Source organism: Equus przewalskii, chromosome 30 (genome assembly GCF_037783145.1).
Source record: "Equus przewalskii isolate Varuska chromosome 30, EquPr2, whole genome shotgun sequence".
NCBI lineage: Eukaryota > Metazoa > Chordata > Mammalia > Perissodactyla > Equidae > Equus > Equus przewalskii.
Window position 1 is genome coordinate 9,202,592 of NC_091860.1, and position 19,335 is coordinate 9,221,926.

The window sequence follows — 19,335 nt, forward strand, 5'->3', positions numbered from 1 at the left end:
ATCACACATCTAATATGGAAATAACTTGAAACAACAGCACATTCTCGTGACCTCTGCTGAAACTCTCCCTGTGTTCATCTGGTAAAAATCTTTCTCTGCCCTTCCATTCCTTTCCCCCAGAGTCTGTTGATGTTAAATTATTAAAAGGAATCAACACCAAAATTGTGCTGTAAGTCCACAATCATAAGTACATCTGTTACTGAACGCATCACAGCTTAAAATAGAGTTACGTCCTTGGTAAAAACACTAAGACATTTAAGTTAGGGGCTATTATTGACATAAATTTGGATTCATCTGTAAATCCAATCATCTTCCATATTTACCCTCTCTGCAGGAAAACCTTGTTTTGGGGATGGACAGAACAAGAGTCACACAGATATATATACACAGCAGGTACACATACACACACACACAAGCGTGAGAAAATAGGGCTGTGTCTATTTGTACGTGTGGTATTTTCCAAAGGTCAAAATCAAGATTAAAAAGAGAGAGAGAAAGAAAACACTCAGCCCTCAGACAGCTCAGAGTGTTATTGGGTTAACAGTTTAAAAGAGCAGGGTGGAGCAGCCCTAGTGAAGCAATGGATTGCAAAACCAGCAATGTGCACATCACGAATGGGTGGAATTAACATCTTTTTGTGCATATGTCATTTCTGAGTCCCTTTCGTGTCTTGGGAATGACAACAAACTGTTGACTCAAGGAAAACTGGAATAGTACTTAATCAGATAGATTTTGCTGGCTTTTTTTTGCGGGGTTTGGGGGGGTGAGGAGTGGATAGAAGAAGGGTGGGGTCGTTGAGGCTGCATATCCAGGCTGAAATCTTGCCTTAGATTCCCTGAAGGACAAGGGAATTTTCTGTAATGCTCAATATTTCCCTAAGGCTCAAATTTCTAAGCCTCAGTTTTTATCCTCAAATAGTTTCTCTTCTCTCTATATATAAATCCCATATACAAACTTCAAATATATGTGTTTAAAAAAGTCTATCTACAAGAAAAAAAGATTGTAACTATGTTAGGTGACGGATGTGTTAACTAAACATGTTGTGGTAGTCATTTCATAATATTACATATATTGCATCAACTTGTTCACCTTAAACCTATATAGTTATATGTCAATTATATCTCAATAAAGCTGGAAAAAATCCATCCTAAGTACTCTGATATATATATACATATATATGTTTAACAAGACATATATTTATGTCTATGGCAAAGTTAACCTCATACATCTGACTCAGTTTGGATGCAGGTTTCATTGCCATTTGGATTAGCAATTCCAGCCATGACTTTGGACCTAGATCAGGGCAGACCTTATTTTATCTGTCAGAATAGCTTGCCTAAAAGCAGCCCATTCAATATCCCACAGCCATTTCCATCATTATTCCCCCTCTGGTGTATTCTCCTCCCATATGTCCTAATTTGGCTACTGGTCATAATTCACTTATTAGTCCAACTTAGAAAACTTAGCGTAGTCCTTGACTTGTCCCATTTTTCCATCCAATCAGTCAAAAAATCCACTGGTTTTCCCCATGGAGTGTTCTCCTTTCTTGCATCCTCACTATCAAGCCATAGCTGAGACCCTGATCAGCTCATCTAGTCTCCAGCCTCCCAGATACCCCATTCAGCCTCAGTACCATCACCGTGAATTTGAAATACAAATTGAACGTGTCACTCTTCTGTTTAAAAGCCTTCTGTGGCTCATCATGAAGAAGTGGAGAGTTCAGGTCTCAGCATGTCTTTCCAAGTCCTTCACAATGTGCCCCAACCTGCTCTTCAGGTTTCACCTCTTGCCACACAGGGCCCTTGACATCATCTGAACAGGCTTTTAAAAATTCTTTGTTTTTGTATATGCTACTCCCTTTAAATAATATCCTTGTCTGTCCACTTATCCTGCATAAAATTCTACTTATCATTCAAAATCCAGTTTTCATGTCAACACTTCAATGGTGTCTTCACACTCAGTAGAGAGATTTGCTGTCCATTTTACTTGGTAATCATATCAGTAAATCCTGGCCCCAACAACTTTGATAATGTATTTAATCCCCCTCTGTTTGTTTCCTTGTCTGCAAAATGAGGAGAATAACACGTAATTCATAGGACTATTGTGACAATCAAACAAAACAGCATATGGTACTTGGCATAAGCACTCAATAACAGCATTTACCATACTGAATCATGCTCTTTTTGTTATCGCGTTAGAACCTCTTTCCAGCTTGGGGGCTGTTATTAAGTTAGGATCAGATCTTGTTCATCTTTATGTTTAAAAATGCTTTGATGAAAGCCCAGAGAGATGAAGTAATCTCAGATGGATGGGAAGACGTGAGCTGGAGCACAGATCTCAGGCTGCACAGAAAGCTAGCATGCCATCTCCAATGCCCTAGAGGTGGACCCTGCTGCCCTGCACTCAGAGCTATGACATCCCAGGGCTGGACAGGCACCGAGCTTAACAAATCCCGCCCTTTAACTATCAGGGCAAGTAAACAGAAACTCTGTTTCGAGGCTGTTGCCATAGTTACAAGTTTGTCAACCTCACTCACTATAGCAATAGTTGACTTTTTTCAATGCTTTCCAAGTGAGTAAATACTGATACTTATTCAGCTAAGCTTTGTTGGTAAACACAGAGGTTTCCTTGGGGCTCACATTTATTTAGGCCTGAATCAGTTTTCAAAACCAAAATTTTTGTTGCTTTCAGAAAAATCTAACAGCTACCATGCAACTTGAGTAATGGTTATCAATGGCTTTCCTTCTAATCGAATTCAATCTGAAGTCAGTTAATATTTTAAGTAGTACATTAAGTAACCATTATTTAATAAATAAAAACAAGTTACATCTTCTATCTTAATTATTCTTTTATTCACATCACATTTCTAATTAATTTTAACCCTATAAACATAGATTTATACCTTACTTTAGAACAACAATGTAGCAGCTTAATTATACAGTAATATATCAGGCTATCTGTATCACTTTAATATATAATTAAAATGTATTTGTATATGTTTTGCTATTTACACAGAATTGTACGCCTCTGGCTTGCACTGGGTTTCAAAATAGAGAATAAATTGTGTGTGTGTGTGTGTGTGTGTGTGTATTTGCCAATGCCACATTTTGGTTTTTCACGTCTTTAAATCTGCTAATCTGTAAGAACAAAAATGAACACACACGGACATGTTCAAATATTCCTCTCTTGTAACGTATATCTTTGTTGCTATTAACTGAATTTTGAGCATAATAGTATTATATTAAGGGGTTATTTGATGCACTTAAAACTAAATGATTTACTCATAAAACATACAATTTTGTATATTAAATACAATAAGAAATAATAAACTCACTTATAAAAATTTTTCATAAAACAGAAAATAGTTAAAAAGATTATTTTCACAGAGGTTTCAAAAAGTGAGCCTAGCAACTTCTGCATAAAATCAAAAGGTTAAGATTTTCCCCTTGTGATCATCAATTCTTGCCTTTACAGAAATGACACATTCAGTGGCAGCCAGCATCAATACAATGAAGAACCCTGTGTTATTTAAATTTTCATAAGGAGCTAATTTGTCAAAAGTCTGCTTTCTTGAAGCACCAGATTAAGATATTACAAACTGGTGGATGGTCTAATTTGAAGGGTTGCAAAGCTAACCTTTTCAGCTGGGGTCTTAGGTACACATAATTTTACCTGGATTGAGGTATTGATACCAATAACCAAATGAAAATTTTACAGTAATAAGAATTAAAAGAAAAGACAGAATATCTGTTAGTAAAATTTTAAGAATGAAACAAAGGATGTATGAAAATGACTTTCTGATCCTTAAAATGAATCAATTAAGCTCAGACAGGTTAGAAATAGTCTTCAAAATTCTACCAGAACAGACGCCACCTATCTACCAAGAAGAAACTGCCCCTCTGTTACTACCGTGCGTGGCTGTGGGTGGAGAGAGACGACTCTCCCCATTCTCTTTACCTGCCTGATAATAATAAAAATAACTACTAATACACGATCAGGTGTCCTCACTCTGTGCCAGGCACTGTCCTTGTGCTTCACGTGTGCTGACTGATTAAATTCACCCTCACAACTCCCTAGATCGGACACTTATTTTCTCCATTTACAGAGGAGGAAACTAAAGCACCCAGAGATTAAGTAACTCGCCCGAGGTCACACAATTTCAGTCAGTCCACAAATATTTATTGATCCCAGATACTGTTCTAGGCTTAAACAAACTCCGGAAGATTTTCCTCTATGGCTTTTCCACAACTGTATTTCTCCTCATCAATGTGTCAAGGATTAAATATCTAGACTTTATCTACATACTGTACATGTGGACACACTGTACATATGGGAAGCCATTTTGAAGAGAGTTAAAGGAAAATGTTTGCATCCTTGCATTGAGACTGTTATTTTTTAACCTTACATCCTATCATGTATTTCTTCGTGCAGGTGAGGGTGTTTTGAGTCTATAGTAAGATTGCCAGAGCTGAAATATAACTGGAATCAATGAGAAAAAAGGTTGAAAAATCTGAGACTCTGTCCGTATCAATTTGCTTTGGTATTTTTATTACTTTTAAATTTAAAAAATAGCTGGCTATGTTTACTTTTTCAAGGAAAAAAAAAATCAGCCCACCTATGACAACTACAGACACAAAAGAAGAGAAAAATAAAAAAACATCTGTTCGTGATAGGGATCATACCTAGCCTGGAATATATAGTGCAGAATCCAGACGATCATAAATGCTGGCGGAAATTACGAAGCAGCCAGAGTGCAGCATGATTGGAAAATAACTGACCATATTGAATTTTACCTGATTCCTTCAGTGTAGTTTTTTTTCAAAATGCAATGAAAGCACTTATCAAGAGGAAGTGGTTCACGAAACAACACAGCACATGGTTAAAGGTTCTTGCAATGATCGGGGGAGGGGGGAAGCCAAAGCTTCTGTGTAACATGAAACAGGAAACAGAGCATCTCTAAAATTACACACAACATCAAACAATACTCAACAAAGAACTAAGATGAAGAAATCTCTTGGGCCAACTTAACCGGCTTGGTACGGCACACCTGAGAGGGGTGAAAATTTTAAGAAACGGGCTAACAAACAGTTACTAGGTTAATAGGGTCATCGCTATGGTCCTACGAACAATACAGATCAACATATCAATCACAACGGAAATTCATGTGGACATCACAGATACGCATATGTACGATTGTGCAAAAGGAATGGCCAAAATGATAGGGTTCTTTGGTAAGCAGTACTGTGATGGCAAAAGTTAGATGGAAAAAACATCTGTAAATAAAAAAAGTAATCATGAAATGACACATTTCAAAAATTTAAATGCTACTAAGGGGGTGCTTTGAAAAGCCCTAGAATTTGTCACAGTGTAGAAACACACACATGCACGTACAGAACACGAGACGGGCTATCAACATTTTTTAAAAGTCTGATTTTTAAATGCTCTCATTTCCAAAGTGCTTTGCTTTTGAGTGAATGCAGGGTGGAGTGGAACAGAGTAGCGCACTCTGCTAAGTCAGGTACCAGGGTAGGTAAAAAGGGAGACGGCTGAAAAAGACCCAAAAATGGTCAGCAGGACTCGGAAGTAAACAGCATGTGACACAGGGAAACAAAGGTCAGATCTTATGAACACAACAACATTCTCACTTCCATCTGTCCAGACAGCTTTCTACATTTCTGGGAGACAAACTGTAGGTTAGTTTCACTTGGATATATGTGGGCTGAAAAGAGAGTTTAAAATTTCAAGATTTTCTTAAGTTCTCTTTCTACTCCATTTTGAACATCTATATAAGGAATGGGGAACTGCTTTTGTATTTATGATCTACTGTGACATCAAACCAAAATGACAACATAATTTAGGGTTTTTTGAAGAGACAAAAATATCCACTCATTTGTAAATAAAAACCATGGATACTAATTTTCATACAGAAAACTCCTGTGAATTGTTATCTATAGTCACTGTCCCTACTTGTCTTTTTTCTCTCAAATCTCCCCTGCTATGGCTGAATGTCGTGTCCCCCCCAATTCATATGTTGAAACCTAATCCCCAGTGTGATGGTGTTTGGAGGAGGGGCCTTTGGGAGGTGATTAGGTCAGGAGGGTGGAGCCTTCATGCTGGGATTAGTGTCCTTATAAGAAGAGATACAAGAGCTTGGTTTCCCTCTGCTCTCTGCCATGTGAGGACACAACAAGACGGCCATCCACCAACCAGGAAGTGGGCCCTCACCAGACACCGGATCTGCAGGCGCCTTAGTCTTGGATTCCCAGCCTCCGGAACTGTGAGAAATAAATGTCTGTGGTTTAAGCCACCCAGCTGATGGTATTTTTATGGCAGCCCAAACTAACCAAGACCTACCCCAACTGGACTTCTATTCCCACCAAACTGTCTGTGTCAAGATTACCAAAGACCTCTATGTTGCCAAATCCAATGGTTAATTCTTAGCATCTTAAACAGCATTGAACACTGTTTGCTGATCACTTTCACTCGGAAATACTTTCTTCACTTGGCTTCCATGAAAGCTTTCTCTCCTGCTTTTCCTTCTAACAGAGGCCAACTGACCGTGAAGCTAATGAAGCTTACGCTTCAGGGCTCCTCACTTGCAGGCCCCTTCTAAGACTGCATGTCCCTTCTGGCACCCCAGCAGCGGCATAGAACACTGTTCTCTTGCTGAGAGATCACCCTGGTAAGGATCCCAGGGCTGGGATGGAGCCGCTGGGCTGTCAGCACTACTTCTACTTCATCCAGCTAGAGCTGGGTCCATGGTAGATCTCACGGACTGTGGACCCCATCTCCTATTCTGAGGAGAAGAGCTGAAGGGGACACTGGTCTGCTCTGCTTCTTGTATGGAGTCCCCTTGACCCAAGCTTCCTGGCCACCTTACATCACCCCCAGGACCAGCCTAGCAGTTGGGAAGAGGCGGGAACTGATGGCTGCCTGGTCTTGGCTGAGCTGGACCAGCTGCTTCCTGGGCCACTGAGAGCCATGGGGGCCATGCTATAGCTAGTGAGAGCAAACGCCTCAGTTCTCTGAGGCCTTGCTCCTCGGCAAGAAGCGCTGCCAGAGTAAGAAACCACAGAGGAAGTTACAGATGAGGCTTTCCCATAGAGAGCTGTGAGACTAAAGAAAACTTTTTCTAAACTTTCAATAATAAAATTAACTTTGAGCAACTATGCTGAAGGGAAGACTAAATTCTCACTCTATTTCCTCCACAGAAAACTGGATTTCAACTTCATACTCATGTTGAGAGGTGATCAAAGAATATGCAGCCAAAAGTGTAGGAAAAAATATATCAGGCAGTTAATTAGTAAAAAAAATAAGTGTTACTTTTTGGATTTTGTGATGTTGGTGGTATGTGTTTCAAAAAATTAGTAATTCTTGGGGCTGGCCCTGTGGCCTAGTGGTTCGGTTCAGTGCACTCTGCTTCAGTAGCTTGGATTAGGATCCTGGGCGCAGACCTGCACCACCCATTGGTGGCCATACTGTGGTGGTGATCCACATACAAAATAGAGGAAGACTGGCACAGATGTTAGCTCAGAGCCAATCTTCCTCAAGCAAAAAGAGGGAGATTAGCAACAGATGTTAGCTCAGGGTGAATCTTCCTAAGCAAAAAGAGGAAGATTGGCAATAGATGTTAGCTCAAGGCAAATCTTCCTCAGCAAAAAAAAACAAAACCAAAAAAGTAATTCTTTGTGATTTCCTTTCTCACACAGGCATCTCCCAAAACTGTATAAGATTCAGGCCCCAGGAATCCCGGATCTTCCCTGCCTGTCTCACCGGCCTCTCCTTTTAGCCTCCTTTGTTGGTTCCTCCTCATCTCCCTGATCCCCCACTTTCTGTTCGTCTCTGTCTATACTCTCTCGCTAGGTGATCTCACACTGTCTCCGGGCTTTAAATACCACATACGTGCTGCCAACCCCTCAAGTGTATCTCTAGCCCCAGCTTCCCTCTTATTTCACAGATTCAACTACTACTTAGCGCTGCCGCCCTTGCCTCTCTCATTTTATCCCCTTTAGCTGTCTGCTCACACTGCCTCCCGGCTGTTCCTTGAACGCTGGTAGCATGCAGCTATGCATGCTTACTCTCTCTCTGGAGCACCTGTTCCCCACTTCCCTAAATGGCTTGCTCTCTCACCGCCTTTGGGTCTTTGCTGAAATGATCCTTATTACTGAGGCTTCTCTGACCTATTTCAAAATCAACTCTTTCCCACAAACTGTTTTCCCTGTTTATATTCTCTCCCTGCTTACCAACTACAATTTGACTGTTGTTGTTTACTCCTAGATTCCCACAAGTAGCGCAATGTAGTAGATACATGATAGATATGGAATGAATATTTATTAAATGGATGGATGAATAAAAAATTAAAATGCAATATATTCATTTAAGCTTCATGAGGGTCATGAGGTCAAGGCTGTCTTATTCACCTTTGTATTCCTAGTGCTAAGCGTAGTGCCTGCCTTGGTCATGGAAAGCCTTCAAAAGCATCTGCTGAATAAATGAATGACTTACGGGAGAGCAGTGGAGGAGAAATGGAGAGAGGGAGAGAGAGATAAAAAAAGGAAATTGATTCCACAACCACCACAGTGGGTGGCAAGAATAAACAACAGATGTTGACACCAATGGGTGAAAGATGGGTGGGGAACACGATATTCCTCAAAGTATCACCCCACTCTGCTAAGTCAAGCTCCAGGGTAGTTGAGAGGTGAGATGGCTGAATAAGACCCCAAAATACTCAACAGAACTCAGAAGAAAAACAGCAAGCGACACAGAGAAACATATTACTTACCACTTTCAAAGGGAATACTGTTAAATAGAAAAATCTGGTGGATACAATTTTAACCAAATGAAGAAATTTAGGATCATCATTGATGGGACAATCTGACATCTCACTGCCCGGAGAAGATGCAGCGAGGACACAGTGTCACCTCATAACACTGCTGCCAAAGTGTTTAGCCTGAGTCTAGTCAAGAGGAATCCACCACACAAGTCCAAATTGAGGGACATTCTGCAAAACCATCAAAACGAGTGGTCTGGACTCTTCACATAAAAAAAGACATTATTGAGATAATTTGGAAAATTTGAATATAAACTATGTATCAGAAAATTCTTAATTAAATTTCCTCAGTGTGATCATGGTATTGTGGCTGTGTAAGAGAATGTCTTTGTTCTTAGGAGATAAATGGTGAATAGAAAAATAGAGCAAATGCCTCTAATGTAAAAAAATAGTGAATCTGGGTGAAGGGTATATGGGTGTCCATTGCACTAGTCTTACTTTTTTGTTGTTGTTGAAGTTTTGAAACTTTTCAAAATAAACAAGTTTGGGGAAAAAAGAGCCAATCTTTTAAGTCAGACAGACCTGAGTTTAAAGGAACAAAACAAAACAAAACAAAAAAGAAAGAGGAAGAGGAAGAAAATTTAAAGTAGAGGCAGGCAAAGACAATGTGAAAGAAAAAAATATTTAATCTATCCTGTTGTAGTGCTGTTATGTTATCTCATCCAGTTCTCATAAAAACCATGGGGGGTAGATAATATGACTCCCATTTTCATAGATGAGGAGCTTGTGGTGGGAAGTTTGACGGGCCCATGATCACACATCTAATACATGGAAGGATGGATTCAAATTCAAGTCCAGTCTTGTTCATTACACTGCTCCTCTCTTACCCAGAAAATGAGCCATGTAGAGAAAGAGTCACAGCAGGAGAGGTGTGTGAAAGAAAAACACAGGTGGAAAATACACTTAGCCACTCATAATGCATCTGCCTAGAGATGACACATATTCAAACAGGCACAAAGCAGCAGCAATGGGAGGAAAAGGCACACACCAGCAAAGAAAGTCAAACAGAAACAGGCTTTCATGTAGTCACATTCCCATCTCAAAGGAAGGATCTTCCACATCACTACTTCTAAAGGGTCTAAAACTGGGCTGTGTCTTCACAGATATGATCATGGATGTTACATCATAGCAAGCCCCCTCTAGAACAGATAACACTAAGTTCAGGACCATATGTGGCCATGGCATTGAGACCCACCCCTAGTCTAGGTAGAAGAGAAGAGGCCAGCATACGCCTGGGGCTAGACGTCTTGCTTGACAAACAGGTTGAAGCAGAAATTATCTGATAACCACAGGATTTTGACTGACGATTTTAAAAAAATTCATTTTCTCCTCTCTTCTTCCAACTCCAAATTCAAAGAGGAAAAGGATGAAGGGGAGGAGGTTAAAACACTTGGCTTCAATTTTTCATTTTGCTTTGGCAGTAAAGATCAATGGTTTCTAGTGCAGGGAAGATTTCCCCTGTGTGACTGCTAAAATTTTTAAATATGCAAGCACAGGAATATTAATTCCTGTCAAATGCCTTTTTGCCTTCCAAGAGCACAGAAGGGATACTTGCTAAAGATTCCTAAGAAGTAAAAGTCATGATCTTGGCCATCACTGGAGTAATGAGAACCAGGCATGTCCACCAAGGCTTGAGAATCAGCACTAGGCAGAGCACATATTCCAGGCTTTGCTTAGAAAGCAGTATATAGCCACCCAGAAGCAGAATCCACCACGATATACAGCCACTGAAGGGCTGAAGCTACCACAAGACTCTAGGACTGATGTTCAGTTTTATGAGTTGTTTCTAATTGCAAAATAAATCTATAGGTTGCTACAGAACATCAAAAAAACCAAAACACTGAAACCAAAAGGAAAAGTAAAGGCAACATAGTTCCTCAATTCAAAAACATATCTTTTTACATTTTAATGCTTCTGAAATCATGATTCATATAGCAGAATGTAAAATTTCGCTACCACCAACAGGAATCAGCTATGATGTAGTTTTCCTCAACTACGTATTTGCAAACTGAATGGAGCAGAAAAGGTGTCTATTCATCTAATCGTCATTTCAGTGGAATTATCTGCCTCGGTAGTAGAATACACAGTTCAATTCTTAATTTAAATTGGGATCCCAAATCATCATTTAAGAAACTCATAAAGCTTCAAAATAACGTGGCACTAAAATGCAATGTTACCATTTGGAGAAGACTGCCGTTCACAGGTCAGACCACGCTATGAAGGCAGCAGAAACTGTCAAGGCTCTCAGATTGTAATTTTCAAAGTCAAGAGAGATTGATGTGGCAGATTTATGCATTAGAAAGGATTATCTTTCAGGTACCAAATGCCTACCTATCAAACGATTCTAATTGGAATTCAAGAGAAGTTTTTTAACTTCCAACAATATTTAAGACAATAAAGAAAAATAAATCTTTGTATTTAAACAAGATATATAAAAAAGTTCACGGCATTCTTTGATAAGCCTAAAAATTATTTTGTGGACTGTAAAAGTTGTAAGGAACAAGATTACACATGGGCTTGGGGAATGAACAGCTGAGTGTCCTGGCATGCTCTGCGTGTCTTAGAATCTTTAATTCTCAATTTGAGGAAGCAAAGACTCACATTTTATTTGTAACGCTTAGAAGAAATGGTATATAACTCTGTGAACAACTGTATGCTGTTATCTCCCAAAATGTTTCTGAATATCCCGTGCAGCGTCTCTCAACTCCAAAAGGATGTTGATGAATTCATCAATGAAATATGATAACAACGTTGAACATTCTCAAGATGAGAACTGAAAAATGGCCTTTGGCTTTAACAGCATAGAAGTCACTGGCTATCTCCAGGGGGCACTGAGGGTGGAAGCCAAACTGAGCACCTTCAGAAGAGAGTGGGAAATAGAGATAACACAGACAGAGATGGTGCGGTCCACATGGTCCATCGCAATTGTAAAATGCTTTCCTCTCTATCACTCAGGATTCTTCCAAAGTCACTTTCACGGCTCCAAGCATCTTTCATGTGGATGTGCTGCAACATCATTTAATCAGTTCTCTATTGTAGGAAATTTATAGTTTGCTCTTCTTTTCAAGATATGCTATGAGCCAGATGTTTTCATTTGCAGAAAAACTTTATGCAGCACGGCTTAAGGATAAAACTGGAAATAACCAATTCTTGCCCTTCTATGGGGTGAGGAATTTTCTGATTTTGTATCTTGGTCAATGTTCTGCACCTGGGACCAAAAACCCCAAAGGATTGAGGCTGTTGGTAAAAATAATGCTCGTGTGTGGTAAACTTTGCATTGATGAGCTCAAGCAGGGTGTGTCCCAATGTGCCGCTTATTTTTCTCTATTTGGATGTATTTATGGCCATTTCTTTTTTTTTTTATTCAGGTATAAGTGACATATTAGTTTCAAGTGAACAACAGAATGATTCGATATTTGTAGATATTGCAAAATAATCACCATGATAGGTCTAGTTAACATCTGCCACCACGTAGTTACAAATTTTTTTCTTGTGATGAAGACTTTTAAGATCGACTCTCTTAGCAACTTTCAAATATGCAATACAGTATTATTGACTATAGTCACTATATGTACGTTACACTATGCTGTGCGTTACAACTCCATGACTTATTTATTTTATTTTGGCCCCCTTCACTCATTTCGCCCGTCCCTCTACCCCCAACCTCTACCAACCACCGATCTACTCTCTGTATCTATAGCTTGATGGGTTTTTTTTTAGATTCTACATATATAAGTAAGATTATTTACAGCCATTTCTGGGACTGCTTGTGTGTCCAAAACACATTAGGATGATACACACCATGGAAAAAATTTATAGCAGGAAAATCTGAAGTACATTTAAGATTTTTCAGTGGCAACCCAGTTTTGATTCTTTTCCTGAGTCTCTTAGTAAGTTTTCTCTCTTCTTCCTCAAAATGCTACTGACAATACTTTTCACTCTCCTATTTTGAAACAAGAAAGGAACTGAATTTTTACTCCTTCACAATCAAGATGATTCACCTCTCAAAATAAAACAAAAAACATCTAGCATTTTTCTCCAAACTCACCTTCCAGAAGGAGCTGGGGTGCAGTGTGTGTGGGGCTTCTATTACGTGCTCATTTTTTTGTGATATGTGGGCCTATCTGGGTGGGCCTCAGGCTGGGGGACCACTGAGCCACACAAGGCAGACAAGACCCTCCCAAAGAAACAAGAACAGAGTCTAGAATCAGGATGCCCTGGTTCAAAACCTAGCACTGCCACTTATTGGCTGTGTAACCTTGGGCAAGTCACTTAACCTCTCAGTGTTTTAATTTTCTCACCTTTGAAAAAGTGTGATAATAAGTTACTTTATGAGGTCAAAGTGAGAATTCTCTAAATTAACATATGTAAAGTAGGTACAATAGTCCTGGCTAGATCTGAGAGCTCAGTAAATATAGGTCCTAATCCCACGAAGCAACTGGAACCGCAGCCATCTCTCAGCCTCCTGGAAGCCCGGAGGAACATGTGCACGGACGCAGGCTGAGGAGGAGCATGGTGACTACAACTGTTAGAGTCAACAGTCTCGCATTGTGGATCCTTCCTCTTGCCCATGCCTCCCCACGACGGAAACCACCTGGCCCCAGGGAGATTCTTGGTTGTGTGTGGTGGAGACGGGGAGGTCACAAGTTGAAAGAAAAGGAAGAAGGTTAAAAATAAAAAGAACTATATCTTTTGAGATCCTAAAGGAAACCAAGAACACAGGTCTGTTTTGTGCATTATGTTGGAACTGCCTGGAATGACAGCTGGGGCCACGCTAATTGCACAGAGGTCAAGAGAGAAATGCAGAGCTGCCACTGGGGGAAGGGCGAAGGCGAAGCCACCACAGGAACGATGTGCAGCCTGTAGTGACAGCACTAGTGCCACAGATGGGGATCCACAGATGGTGCAGTAGGAAAGACTGCAGTCCTTTTCACAGGACAGTCACCTCCCAGAGCTCACATAAGACACACCCAGGACGCCAGGAACGAGCCAGGGAGAGCCTATGAGCTGGGGTCAAGAGATGCCATCCAGGGTGGCTAAAGCAGGGTCTATTACTCAGTCACCGTTAGAATAACCGTATTTCCTGATTGCATATTCCCTTAGGTTGGTAAGACCTAGAGAAATAGGTGACACACGAATAGGTACACGTACTGATCACTTATTTTCACATAAACTCATTTACTTATCCAGTGACAGGTTGCGATTTTGTACCATGATTTTTCCCTTCTGAATTCATTCATTCATTAGCTCAAGAAACACTTAGGGAATGCAAACTCTCTGCCAGACCCTATAGTAATTGCTAGAATCCATACCTTGAATATTTGTTAAACGGATACAGTTCATAGTCTAAAGAGGATGACAGACACGAAAATAACAACACTGCATAACAGTAATTAGTATAAAAGGCATCAATCAAGCCATAAGAGATCAGAGACGAAAGACCATGAGTTCTCTCGGGGTGAGGGGTTGTTCTCGGCAGCCTGAGGTTGATGGGATGTGCAGATGTTATGAGCAGGAGGACGCACTTTGGATTCTGGAGACGTGGGTTCAGCTCTGCCCTTACTCGGGTGTGATGCTGGGAAACAGCCTTAATAGCTTCAGTTTCTAAATCTATAAAATGGGAACATTTTGCCAGGTTTCTGTAAGGATTAAATAAGATAATGTGTGCAAAGGGCTTACCAAATGCTCAGCAAGTGGTGGGAGTGGTTCTATCATCACTGTCATTGTCTGGTTAGTACACACATCTTAGGAGAAGACTGCCTGACGCTTGAAAGCACATGGCAGGTTGATATTGCTGAGTCATCTAGCGAGGCCAAAGCTCACCTTTGGATCTGGTTCTGCATTTTCTCTGCTACAGTGGTTCTCAAAGTGTGGGCCCCCACACGAACAGCATCGGCATCACCCAGACATGGAAATGCAAATTCTTGGACCCCACTCCAAAATTACTGAATCAGAAACTTGGGGGTGGGGACCAATAATCTGTGTTTTCACCATCCTTTGGTGTGATTCTATTGCACACTAAAGTTTGAGAACCACTGCTCTACAAGTAGATGGCAAAGTCTAAAAAGAATTTTAAAAAAGGCACAGGCAAGTCCAGACCGTGAAGGGATTATGAGAACCAAAACTTTTAGTTAAGACAAAAATGGCTTGTGTTGGGGCTGGCCCCGTGGCCGAGTGGTTAAGTTCGCGCACTCCACTGCAGGTGGCCCAGTGTTTTGTTGGTCTGAGTCCTGGGCACAGACATGGCACTGCTCATCAAGCCACACTGAGGCAGCATCCCACATGCCACAACTAGAAGGACCCACAACGAAGAACATACAACTATGTACCAGGGGGCTTTGGGGAGAAAAAGGAAAAAAATAAAATCTTAAAAAAAAAATGGCTTGTGTTTTAGGTCAAATACAAGGAAAGAAGGCACTCCTCACACCCTCCATTATCTCAATGTTAAAAATGCATTAAAAACGATCACATCTTTCTATCGCTTAAAGGTACGGAATGAAAAAGAATCTGGTGTTTAACCTGCGGATTGGGGAATCAAGCTCACTCTTACCATTAATGTTCCTGCCCTGGGTAATTGCATAACGTCTTGAAGCAAATATTCACTCAATTCCTATGGATTATGAAGCACTTCCTTTCCTTCTTCATAAACAAGAAGCATATTCACACTATAATACTAATGATGGTGACGGCTGGTGGCTCCAACATGGCCTCCAGTTCTTCACACTTCTCCCATCAAGACATGGGGTCTATGTCCCCTCCTCTTGAATCTGAGCAGGCTTGTGACTGCTTTGATGGAAGAATGATGGAAGTGGCACTATGTGGGTTTGGAGGGTAGGCCATTCAAGGCCATCCCCCTGGGCCTCTCAGAACTCCTTCCAGACATTCCTTCTAGGACTCCAGTGCCACACTGTGAGAAGCAAGAGCCACTTGGAGGGGCCGCAAGAGGCACTCAAGTCACCAGTTCCAACCCAGTCCAGCAGCCAGGCAGCTGAGCGAAAAATCCTCCAGATGAAAGCAGTTTGCAGCTGTGTGGGTCACCCTCAGCGGTTCAAGTCTTCCTAGCTGAGGTCACAGACATCATGGAGCTGAGAAAAGCTAGCCCTGCTGTGGCCTTTCTGAATTTCTGACCCACAGAACCCATGACCTTAATAAAATTGTCTGTTTTACAGCACTAAGTTGGGCGGTTTGTTACGCAGCTGTAGCTAAGTGGAACAAATGATCATATCACCTACCATTCCAGCACCTTCTATGTGTCAAGCACTATACTACACTTTATATGCTACACCTCTCATCCTTTCAATGGCTCTGCAAAATATATTATCCTTATTTGAAAGTGAAGAAATGCAGGCTTTGAAAAGATAAATGTCACGTAAGGGTGGATATCTGGTAAATGACTAGTTTACGTTACAATTCAGTGCGTTAAAAAATGCCAAACTGTCAGTCTTTAGCCACGTAAAGATGAGAACTCAGAGAGGGCAAGCATTAAAAATTAATAATGACACAATTATATTATTTTTTTAAAATTTAAAAATGTTAATGCTTTCTTTCTTTCTTTTTTTCTTCTTCTTCTCCCCAAAGCTCCCCAGTACATTGTTGTATATTCCACTTGTAGGTCCTTCTAGTTGTGTTATGTGGGATGCCACCTCAGCATGGCTTGATGAGCGGTGCTAGGTCCGTGCCCAGGATCCAAACTGGTGAAACCCTGGGCCACTGAAGCGGAGTGTGTGAACTTAACCACTCATCCACAGGGCTGGCCCCTAATGCTTTCTCTACGGAGAATTTAAGCATTGTTATCTACTCATCAGGAGGGACAAAAATCATTAATTTATTATTAATTACAACTAGTAATTATTATGCCATTACAATATATAATAATGTCAGCATAGATTAATAATTTGACAATTTCTTTTGCCGTAAATATGAGATGTTTGTCATGAAAAATACAGAAATTTGTGTCCCCGAATAAGCCAACTAGACGGAAATTAACCTGCCTACAGAGCATCACTAACAGCAAACTAGTCAAGATCCGAGCACGTCTATGAAGCCAAGAAGGGCACCTATTAGTTCAGTGGACATCTGATAATTTTTAATGGCTCTATATGAGTTTCTTCAATTTCTTTGTGAAGGATATTTACACATAGTTTCCTATGGGTGTTATTTTTATATATGGCAAATGAGAACCTTTTAATTTAACTATATTTTTCTCCAAACAGTCTACATAGGATCCCACCCAGTCTACAGCTACCGCATTTTAAATTTCTCTCTTCCAGCTGTGAGAAAGAACAAGCACAGAATGGAAATAATGGACTTGAAAACACAGACTGTTCCAATGTTCTGTCAGTTTTATTCAGACCACTCAGCCAATTCTCTACTTAATTCGTCTGTCAAGAAAATAAAAACAGTGAATAAGGAACTTGAAATTACCCTCGATCATCATTCAAAGGGTACATGTTGGAGGCCTGCTCTATCCCCAAAAACCTTACTAGGTGGGAATGTAATGACCGGGTGAGTCAAACCTGAGTTCAGTGCTAACTACCGCATGACCTTGAGCAACTTCCTTCACCCTGTTGAGCTTCAGTTTTTTCCTCTGTAAAACAGGGATGAGAAAACCTCATTCATAAGATTGCAGTGAGGATTAAACTAGCATAGGCAGGCCCTGGCACAGCAAGTGGCACATAGTGCTGCTTGCATGGAGGCAGGAACGTTGAAAATGCACTGACAACTTCTGGTTCCAAATAGTGGGCAGTTAATATACACTCGCTCCTAAACTTCCAATGAAATGACTCTATAACAGTCCGGAAAGGAAGGCAGGATGGCATTACCAGACCAAAATGTTGAAGAATTTCTAGAAGATATTATGAAGAAGGGACTACATAGACTGACCAACCCGAGTTAGGGAAACAGCAGTCCAATATGAGTCTAGAAGATGGCTGCCAAAGACAGAGCCCAGGAAAGTGCCCAAGCTCATGGTCAGCAAGGACAGGAATCCAGGGACAGCCAACTGGAGGAGGACTTATTTAACGGATTGACTTCTATGGGCAATTTGACTTCTCTGTCACAAGGAACAATGAGATGCCTCAATCGCCCCCAGTCTAAAATCAGTAAGAAACTTGCCTTAAATAATGTGGGAGAGTAACGTTTCACTGGTTCTTAAAGTGGGTCTTGAGCCCCCCAAAACAAAGTGCCCAGAAAGTTTGGGACCCCCTAACAGTCAGATCCACCCAGCCAACTATCAATCAATCAGAAGGGAGTGAAAAGAGCAAGGTCCACATTCAGTGACATGCGCTAAGAATGCTCAGGTGCTCCATCTCCAGCACAAAGCTCTGCAGGCCCTGAGTAAAGGGCACTCAAAGAGGGCTTAAGCTTAGAAGTCTGATTGTCATCCAAACCAAAGGGGTCAGCTGCCTGTCTAGCAACTCCCATATTCATCTAGAGGACCTGGAGTCAGTCTCCTAGTGAAGAAAGAGGCTTATTACAGTTGCCTAGGAAACACCACCACCTTCCTACATTATTCAAGCCCTTCAATTAAGATAACGAAGGTTGTTGATAAATCAACAACCAAGGGCCACGAAATATTTGAGGAAAAACAAGAAGCATGGGAGCATGCAGACTAAAACCCAACATCTTAACCCCTGAGGACACAGAGTTGATGAAAGAGAAACAGAGGAAAGATTTTTCAAAAATTCCAATTGATGCCTTCAGAGAGACTTATGACATAGTAACAAAAATAAGTTGTTATTAAAAAAAGCAGTCAGAAAATAAGAAAACAACAAATCAACATTATTTACAAATATGGACGCAAAAATCCCAAATAAAATTTGAGAAAACTGAATACAGCAGTATAGTAGAAGTATAATACATAATAACAGGGAATACCAGAACAGCTCAACACTAAGAAATATATTAGCATAATGCACTAAATCCAAATATTAAATGACAGACCATAGGATCATCTCAATGTATGGTGAACAGGCAGTTGCTAAATTCTAAAACCCATGCCTGAGAGACACCTCTTAGTAAAGTTGAAATGGTCGGCACATTCCTTAACTCGATAAAGGGTATCTACCAGAAACCAATGGCAACCATTATCCTAATTGTAAAACACAGAAAGTCTTCCTATTAAAGTTAGACACAAGTCAAAGAGTCACATCATCATTGTTACTATTTAAAGTTGTTTGGGTGGTCTTAGACAATAAAAGTCCGGAAAAAAGATTTCAAATGTCTAGATACTCTGTGGTAGGATTCAGCAAACTTTTTCTATAAAGGGCCAGATAGTAAATGTTTTAGGTTCTGCGGGTCCTATGGTCTCTGTCACACTGCTCAAGCCTGCTGTTGTAGGGAAGAAGTTGCTGGAGACAATAGTAAACAAACAAGCATGGCTAGTATCAATAAAACTTTATTTACAAAAGTACTGCAGTGGATTTGGCACATGGGCAACAGGGAAAGGACAAAATTAGCATAGTAAGTAGGTGATATAACTGTCTACACAGAAAATTCAAGAGAAT

At 40.5% G+C, this 19,335-nt stretch overlaps 1 protein-coding gene across 3 annotated transcripts in view; it reads right to left on the reverse strand.

Annotated features, from left to right (window-relative positions):
- Window positions 1-19,335, reverse strand: part of APBB1IP (amyloid beta precursor protein binding family B member 1 interacting protein) — a 101,947-nt gene that overhangs the window by 69,078 nt on the left and 13,534 nt on the right. The window lies entirely within an intron of this gene.